Genomic DNA, 8,147 nt, shown 5'->3' with positions numbered 1-8,147 from the left:
TCATATTTTTTTAATTTTTGTGAAATTGGCCAAATTGCAAATTTCTGACCACATTATTGGGGAGGAGAGGAGAGAGAGAGATTTTGGGAGATGTTAAGTGAATGTATAGGAGCCTTTGAACCAAGTGAGAGAGTAATTGTGGTAGGGGATCTGAATGCTAAAGTAGGAGAAACTTTTAGAGAGGGTGTGGTAGGTAAGTTTGGGGTGCCAGGTGTAAATGATAATGGGAGCCCTTTGCTTGAACTTTGTATAGAAAGGGGTTTAGTTATAGGTAATACATATTTTAAGAAAAAGAGGATAAATAAGTATACAAGATATGATGTAGGGCGAAATGACAGTAGTTTGTTGGATTATGTATTGGTAGATAAAAGACTGTTGAGTAGACTTCAGGATGTACATGTTTATAGAGGGGCCACAGATATATCAGATCACATTCTAGTTGTAGCTACACTGAGAGTAAAAGGTAGATGGGATACAAGGAGAATAGAAGCATCAGGGAAGAGAGAGGTGAAGGTTTATAAACTAAAAGAGGAGGCAGTTAGGGTAAGATATAAACAGCTATTGGAGGATAGATGGGCTAATGAGAGCATAGGCAATGGGGTCGAAGAGGTATGGGGAAGGTTTAAAAATGTAGTGTTAGTGTTCAGCAGAAGTTTGTGGTTACAGGAAAGTGGGTGCGGGAGGGAAGAGGAGCGATTGGTGGAATGATGATGTGAAGAGAGTAGTAAGGGAGAAAAAGTTAGCATATGAGAAGTTTTTACAAAGTAGAAGTGATGCAAGGAGGGAAGAGTATATGGAGAAAAAGAGAGAGGTTAAGAGAGTGGTGAAGCAATGTAAAAAGAGAGCAAATGAGAGAGTGGGTGAGATGTTATCAACAAATTTTGTTGAAAATAAGAAAAAGTTTTGGAGTGAGATTAACAAGTTAAGAAAGCCTAGAGAACAAATGGATTTGTCAGTTAGAAATAGGAGAGGAGAGTTATTAAATGGAGAGTTAGAGGTATTGGGAAGATGGAGGGAATATTTTGAGGAATTGTTAAATGTTGATGAAGATGGGGAGGCTGTGATTTCGTGTATAGGGCAAGAAGGAACAACATCTTGTAGGAGTGAGGAAGAGCCAGTTGTGAGTGTGGGGGAAGTTCGTGAGGCAGTAGGTAAAATGAAAGGGGGTAAGGCAGCCGGGATTGATGGGATAAAGATAGAAATGTTAAAAGCAGGTGGGGATATAGTTTTGGAGTGGTTGGTGCAATTATTTAATAAATGTATGGAAGAGGGTAAGGTACCTAGGGATTGGCAGAGAGCATGCATAGTTCCTTTGTATAAAGGCAAAGGGGATAAAAGAGAGTGCAAAAATTATAGGGGGATAAGTCTGTTGAGTATACCTGGCAAAGTGTATGGTAGAGTTATTATTGAAAGAATTAAGAGTAAGACGGAGAATAGGATAGCAGATGAACAAGGAGGCTTTAGGAAAGGTAGGGGGTGTGTGGACCAGGTGTTTACAGTGAAACATATAAGTGAACAGTATTTAGATAAGGCTAAAGAGGTCTTTGTGGCATTTATGGATTTGGAAAAGGCGTATGACAGGGTGGATAGGGGGGCAATGTGGCAGATGTTGCAGGTGTATGGTGTAGGAGGTAGGTTACTGAAAGCAGTGAAGAGTTTTTACGAGGATAGTGAGGCTCAAGTTAGAGTATGTAGGAAAGAGGGAAATTATTTCCCAGTAAAAGTAGGCCTTAGACAAGGATGTGTGATGTCACCGTGGTTGTTTAATATATTTATAGATGGGGTTGTAAGAGAAGTAAATGCGAGGGTCTTGGCAAGAGGCGTGGAGTTAAAAGATAAAGAATCACACATAAAGTGGGAGTTGTCACAGTTGCTCTTTGCTGATGACACTGTGCTCTTGGGAGATTCTGAAGAGAAGTTGCAGAGATTGGTGGATGAATTTGGTAGGGTGTGCAAAAGAAGAAAATTGAAAGTGAATACAGGAAAGAGTAAGGTTATGAGGATAACAAAAAGATTAGGTGATGAAAGATTGGATATCAGATTGGAGGGAGAGAGTATGGAGGAGGTGAATGTATTCAGATATTTGGGAGTGGACGTGTCAGCGGATGAGTCTATGAAAGATGAGGTGAATCATAGAATTGATGAGGGGAAAAGGGTGAGTGGTGCACTTAGGAGTCTGTGGAGACAAAGAACTTTGTCCTTGGAGGCAAAGAGGGGAATGTATGAGAGTATAGTTTTACCAACGCTCTTATATGGGTGTGAAGCATGGGTGATGAATGTTGCAGCGAGGAGAAGGCTGGAGGCAATGGAGATGTCATGTCTGAGAGCAATGTGTGGTGTGAATATAATGCAGAGAATTCGTAGTTTGGAAGTTAGGAGGAGGTGCGGGATTACCAAAACTGTTGTCCAGAGGGCTGAGGAAGGGTAGTTGAGGTGGTTCAGACATGTGGAGAGAATGGAGCGAAACAGAATAACTTCAAGAGTGTATCAGTCTGTAGTGGAAGGAAGGCAGGGTAGGGGTCGGCCTAGGAAAGGTTGGAGGGAGGGGGTAAAGGAGGTTTTGTGTGCGAGGGGCTTGGACTTCCAGCAGGCATGCGTGAGCGTGTTTGATAGGAGTGAATGGAGACAAATGGTTTTTAATACTTGACGTGCTGTTGGAGTGTGAGCAAAGTAACATTTATGAAGGGGTTCAGGGAAACCGGCAGGCCGGACTTGAGTCCTGGAGATGGGAAGTACAGTGCCTGCACTCTGAAGGAGGGGTGTTAATGTTGCAGTTTAAAAACTGTAGTGTAAAGCACCCTTCTGGCAAGACAGTGATGGAGTGAATGATGGTGAAAGTTTTTCTTTTTCGAGCCACCCTGCCTTGGTGGGAATCGGCCAGTGTGATAATAAAAAAAAAAATTATTGGGTAGTTTAAATCGGTAAATGGGCAGTTTCTTATACTTAGTCGATAGAAAAAATGGAGTTCTAAAGAAATAGCTATGAGTTTGGTCGACTGGAACAAAGGAATTAGCCGAAAATAGGGCTCAAAGTGAGTGAAATCGTCGATTTGTAAATATCGCGGAAGTCGCTAACTTCGCAAGAGCGTAATTCCATCAGTTTTCCATCAAATTTTGTTCTTTTGGTGTCATTACAATCGGGAAAAGATTCTCTATCATTTCATAAGTTTTTTTTTTTTTTTTAACCAGGAGACACCTCAGGATTTGGGGTTGTGACAGTCAAGGGGTTAACTAATGGTATTGTACTATAATCTGATTAGCTTAAAACCTATCATGTAGAAATTCATTCTTTTAGGCAACATTATTAACTGGGCTTTATGCTGTACCTTTATTACTGTTCTTCCTTGTTTCTTCTTTTTTTTTTTTACTTTGTGAGATATTTTTCATTGTGGGGTCCTTTGGGTTATACCTCTGTAGTTATACCAAGCAATGTCCATGTGTATACTATATGCTCAGTAATGACCCTCGCCTCCAATCATTAAGTGTTGTATGATTATTATGATTGATAGTTCCTGGGGCTCCCATAATGCTCAGGAATGTTGATGTAAAAAGCTTACTTCGTGTCAGCACCACACACTTGCCATATTTATTTTTGTTCATCCATAGAGCTCTGTGACTTTCAAACTTATTGGTCAGGCTTAGCTGTCCTGCACAATTGTGGGTCTTCCTACATGTTTTCAACATGGGTCAGTTTCTCATTTCAAGGCTCTTGTGTCAGACCAAGTCACTCTCTGCACTGTAGTCCCCCTACATCAGTAGGTTTGGTGCTCATCATGTAGGGATGCAGACTTTGGTATCTGCTGGCTGTGGATCATGGTCAGTGGTGTCCACTATATCTGAGTCTTGAGTTTCATTCTGGGTTAAGCCCTGCTGCGTGTCTGTTTAATGTGGTCATTCCTGTAACTAGTAGCTCTCTTGTTGAATATGTGGTTAACAAGCAGGCACCTTGTTTGTTGATAGTAAGTGGTTTTTCTTTCCTTTTGACAGGTTGCACTAATAAATCAGGGCTATGATTTTTGGAATCCAGAAGGCACCTGGGATTGTCACACTGAACTCTATGGACAGTGAATGTGAAATCTCTCGGTATTGCAGTAAAGTAAACCCCTTGGTGAGTGCAGTGGTTTCAGTCCTGGGAATTGATATTTAAATTGAAGACATGGTAACTGAACTGTTAAACTGCTAAAATTAGGGGTTAAATTTCTACAGTTGGAGAAAAGAAAAGTGTTGACTGATCAGTTCAAAACACGTTCAACATCTGTATCTTCTTGGACAAAGTCAGCATTTCATAAATAAATACATTAATGGAGTGGGATTTGAACTATGCTCCATGCATGTAGCAGGCTCAATGTTGTAACCACTGACTGTGACCCCTACTGTCTCATTCCACAGCCCCTGTAGCTTTTGTGTTCTTCATTGGGATGAGATAGTAGGGTGCCACTGATACAACAATCATAGTTGTGCTGGTTTGTAAAATCAGTCTGTTGTAAGCTTCATGGCTATCTGGCTACAACATTAAGCCTGCTGTTTGCATGGACCATGGTTTGAGTCCCTATCCAGTATTCTGCTTGTTCACTGATAGTCAATCATTACAACTTATCTTGGGGATGTCATTTCATATTTAATCATTGCAATTTCTTCATAGCTCCTGCCCCTAACAGCTGATAGGTTAAATAACAATAATAAAGTGGTAGTGGTTGGGAAATTTTAAGAGACAGTGCAAACACTGATGTCAGTAACATTGGTCGGTTGTGGGGGGTGTATGAATGTAGCTGTTAGGAGTGATGAGCCCCTCTGTCAGAACTTTGCAGTCAGTATTACATGAACCTGAGTTAGAGCCGAGTAAACCTGATAAGCACATTAGGTTACTGCATCCAGTTCATGGTATGTTGGATATGAATGGTGCAAACTTTTGAAAAAGAACAAATATCAGTTAAAGTTTCATATTTATTTAAAGTTTTACATTGTAAAATGAAACTGAAATTTAATTATGATCACAATTGGTGTATTTATATGAGCATCATGAATGCCTGTAAGCTTTATTTCATGAATTTTGTATTTCCCAGGAGGCAGTTCAAGGAACCTTTAGAAAGAAAATGCAGTACACAGTAATTATCAAAAAGAAATGCTTATTATACTGTACTGGTTTAAAATGTTCCTGCAACTGTCCTCTTTATTTAACTGCAGCAAAGCACACCCATAATTTTTGTCAGTGCCAATTTTCTTTCAGGAAAGTGAGATCCAAGGCTTTAAGGGTAAAAAAAGGTTTCTTATAATCAAGCTGTGACACTGACTGCACCAGTGGGATAATAACAGGCTGCTCCTGTTCAAAAGTTACCCAGTGACCTTGACCACAACTACTCCCTGACAATATTCTAACCTCCAATTTTCATAACTCTTTACAAACTGTCATTTTTACTGTCTCAGCTTATGCAATCCTCTCCTTTTGTTACTCCTCTTCAAGGGGGGCTCCTTGGCGTGGTGAAGAGGCTCTTGGTCTGAGGAATTAGCCCTGTCGGTCTTCTTCCTCAGACCGAACCTAATTACCCCCTATTCTCCCCTCCCCTATCCCATCCTCCCCATCCTCCCCTTTTTCCATTCCTCCTCCTCCTCCTCACCCCTCCCTTTTGCCCTTCCTCTTTTTGGCCTTCGGGATTTCTCCCACAGGCGCGCTAGTTCCTAGGTAGGGGAAAGGACACCGGGGTCCATCCCATTCCGTTGAGGTTCTTGGCGGTGGCGTAGTTTGCCGTGGAATCTGGATTGCCTGGGGATGTCCCGATCCCTCTCCGGTATCCCGGAGTAGCTTTGGGTGTCTTTTAGGCGACGGGTGTATCTCTGGAAGCCACCTTTCGGATTCCGGGGGTGGTGGCCGAAGGAGGTATGCTTTGTGGCGGATATCCGGCCGCCCTCTCTTTTGTCCACCGAGGTAGCTCGGCAGATGTGAGGTTGCTATCCCGGATTGCTGGTTTACTGGCATGAAGGGTAGGGTATGGCACGGGTTCCATGCTGCATCTGCGCTACTAGCGGTGTTGAGGTCCTCTTGGGCGCGGAGGGAGATTTCCGGCCCTTTCATTCCTCCTGGGAACTATTCCTCCCCACTCCCCCCTTTTTTTATTCTTTTTTTTTTTATTATTTTTATTTTCTTTTCTTCTTTCTTTTTTTTTCTTAGAAACAAAAAGCAAAGGAGTAACCTAACCATGGCAGCCCTAGTCCATGAAACCACTACCCCCGGGCCCCTTCTTGATACCGCACCCCATTCTGACCCTGCCTTGTGTTTAGACCACTCTTCGGACACTCCTGATGCCCCTGTACCTCTTGCTGGTGCTGTTTCCTCACCCGCTTCAGGTACCGGGGCTTCGACTGACTCCTTCGATTTGTCTGAACTCCGCTCTCCTTTGACTATGCTTCCGGCTTCTCCCTCTACGGTACGGCAATTTTCGAATCGCCCGCCCATTTCATGCCGGACCAACTCCGGTCCTACTCCTAAACGCCAACGTCAATCTCCTGATGATGCTCCTTCGTTACCTTCCCATTCTACTCGGAAAAGACCAACACGTCAAGCACTCCCTCTCCACGCTCAGTTTCGGACCACACAATGGACTAAATTCTTTACTTTAAGACCAACTTCTTCTTCTGCCTACCTTTCTGACCATAGTATTGGCAAAGCGCTCCTGCGTCATGTTGGCAGAGATATTTCATTTCACGCTCTCAAGAGCGGTACGCGCATCGTCACTGTCCAGAATGCTACCCAAGCTCATGATCTTACTCTCCTTTCGAATATCGATACTACTCCTATCACTATTGAAAAACATCTTTCTCTCAATTCTTGTAGTGGTACTGTCATTCTGCCCCATACCATAGTCCAACAGAATTTCCAGTCATGTGGCAATGACATTTTTGAACAGCTGGAACTCCAGGATCTCCCAATCCTCAAAGTAGACACTTATGTCCTTCCTGCCCGGGGGCGGAGACGTTACCCTTGCAATGTGGCTCGTTTAACTTTTGACAGCCGAGAACTCCCGTCCTCTGTATATGTCGCGGGACATCGGTTACAAGTTCGAAAGGTGATACCTACACCGCAACAATGTAGAAATTGCTGGCGTTTTGGTCACCCAACGAAATATTGCAGATCTATGGCCGAATGCCCAGTCTGTGGTGCCGACGACCATTCTAATACATCTTACAGTCAACCTCCATCTTGCCTTAATTGTAATGAAGCTCACCCTTCGTACTCCCGCCGTTGCCAGGTCTACTTAAATGAACGTGAAATCCGTTGCCTCAAAGAGGCAGAAGGTCTCCCTTATGCTATGGCAGTTACTCATCTCCGCCTCCAAGGGAGACTACCCCATGTTTCTTATTCTCGTGTTTCCAAACGTCCCCCCACTTCTGGGGTCCCATCTTCTGCAGCCTCCTCTGTTGTTACCCCTCCCATAGCCACTACGGCATCTAATCCTTTTGCTGTCCTTGGCTCTGACGTCCCGACTACAACTCAGTCTGTTCTCACATCTTCGCGTCCTTCCTCACAAGCCCTAGTATCGACAAGACCTCGTACGACACCTAATACCAATCGCCCCTCTACTCAGAAGTCCAAAAAATCCACATTGCTCAAATCTTCTTTGCCCCTTCCTTCCCTTCTTCCACCTCCACACTTTACCTTTCCAGTCTCTGTACCTAGTTCTTCCCCTCTCTCTGGCTCTATTACAAGTGTGGAGATTCACCCTCCTCCTCGTACTATGCCTTCCACCCCCGTCCCCTCCCAAGTTTCTCCCTCTTCTGCCACCTCCCAGGTTTCTGCCTCTTCTGTCCCCCCCCACACTTCATCTCCAGTCCCTTACACTTTTCCCTCCCCCTCTTTGGTACAGTCCATTACTGTCCCAATCTTTACTCACCCTCCTCCTCCTATCTCCAATATGGTCTCCCATACATCTTTGAATTCAGAAACACTTGAAGCCATTTCAGAATATATTGCAGAGACTAAACCTTCAATGGACACTGATTCACTTCCTGTTCCTTCTCTTCCCTCTCCTCCATCTTCACAACCCCATTCTTCGCAACGCTCCGTTCCTTCGCTACTTGAACATCTTCCAATGCCACCACACGTTGACTTTTCTAACCCCTCTAGTCCGTAGGTGCCTTTACCTACAGATTCCT

This window comes from Cherax quadricarinatus, chromosome 38, assembly GCF_038502225.1.
Source record: "Cherax quadricarinatus isolate ZL_2023a chromosome 38, ASM3850222v1, whole genome shotgun sequence".
Lineage (NCBI taxonomy): Eukaryota > Metazoa > Arthropoda > Malacostraca > Decapoda > Parastacidae > Cherax > Cherax quadricarinatus.
Note: the sequence above shows the minus strand (reverse complement) of the source record.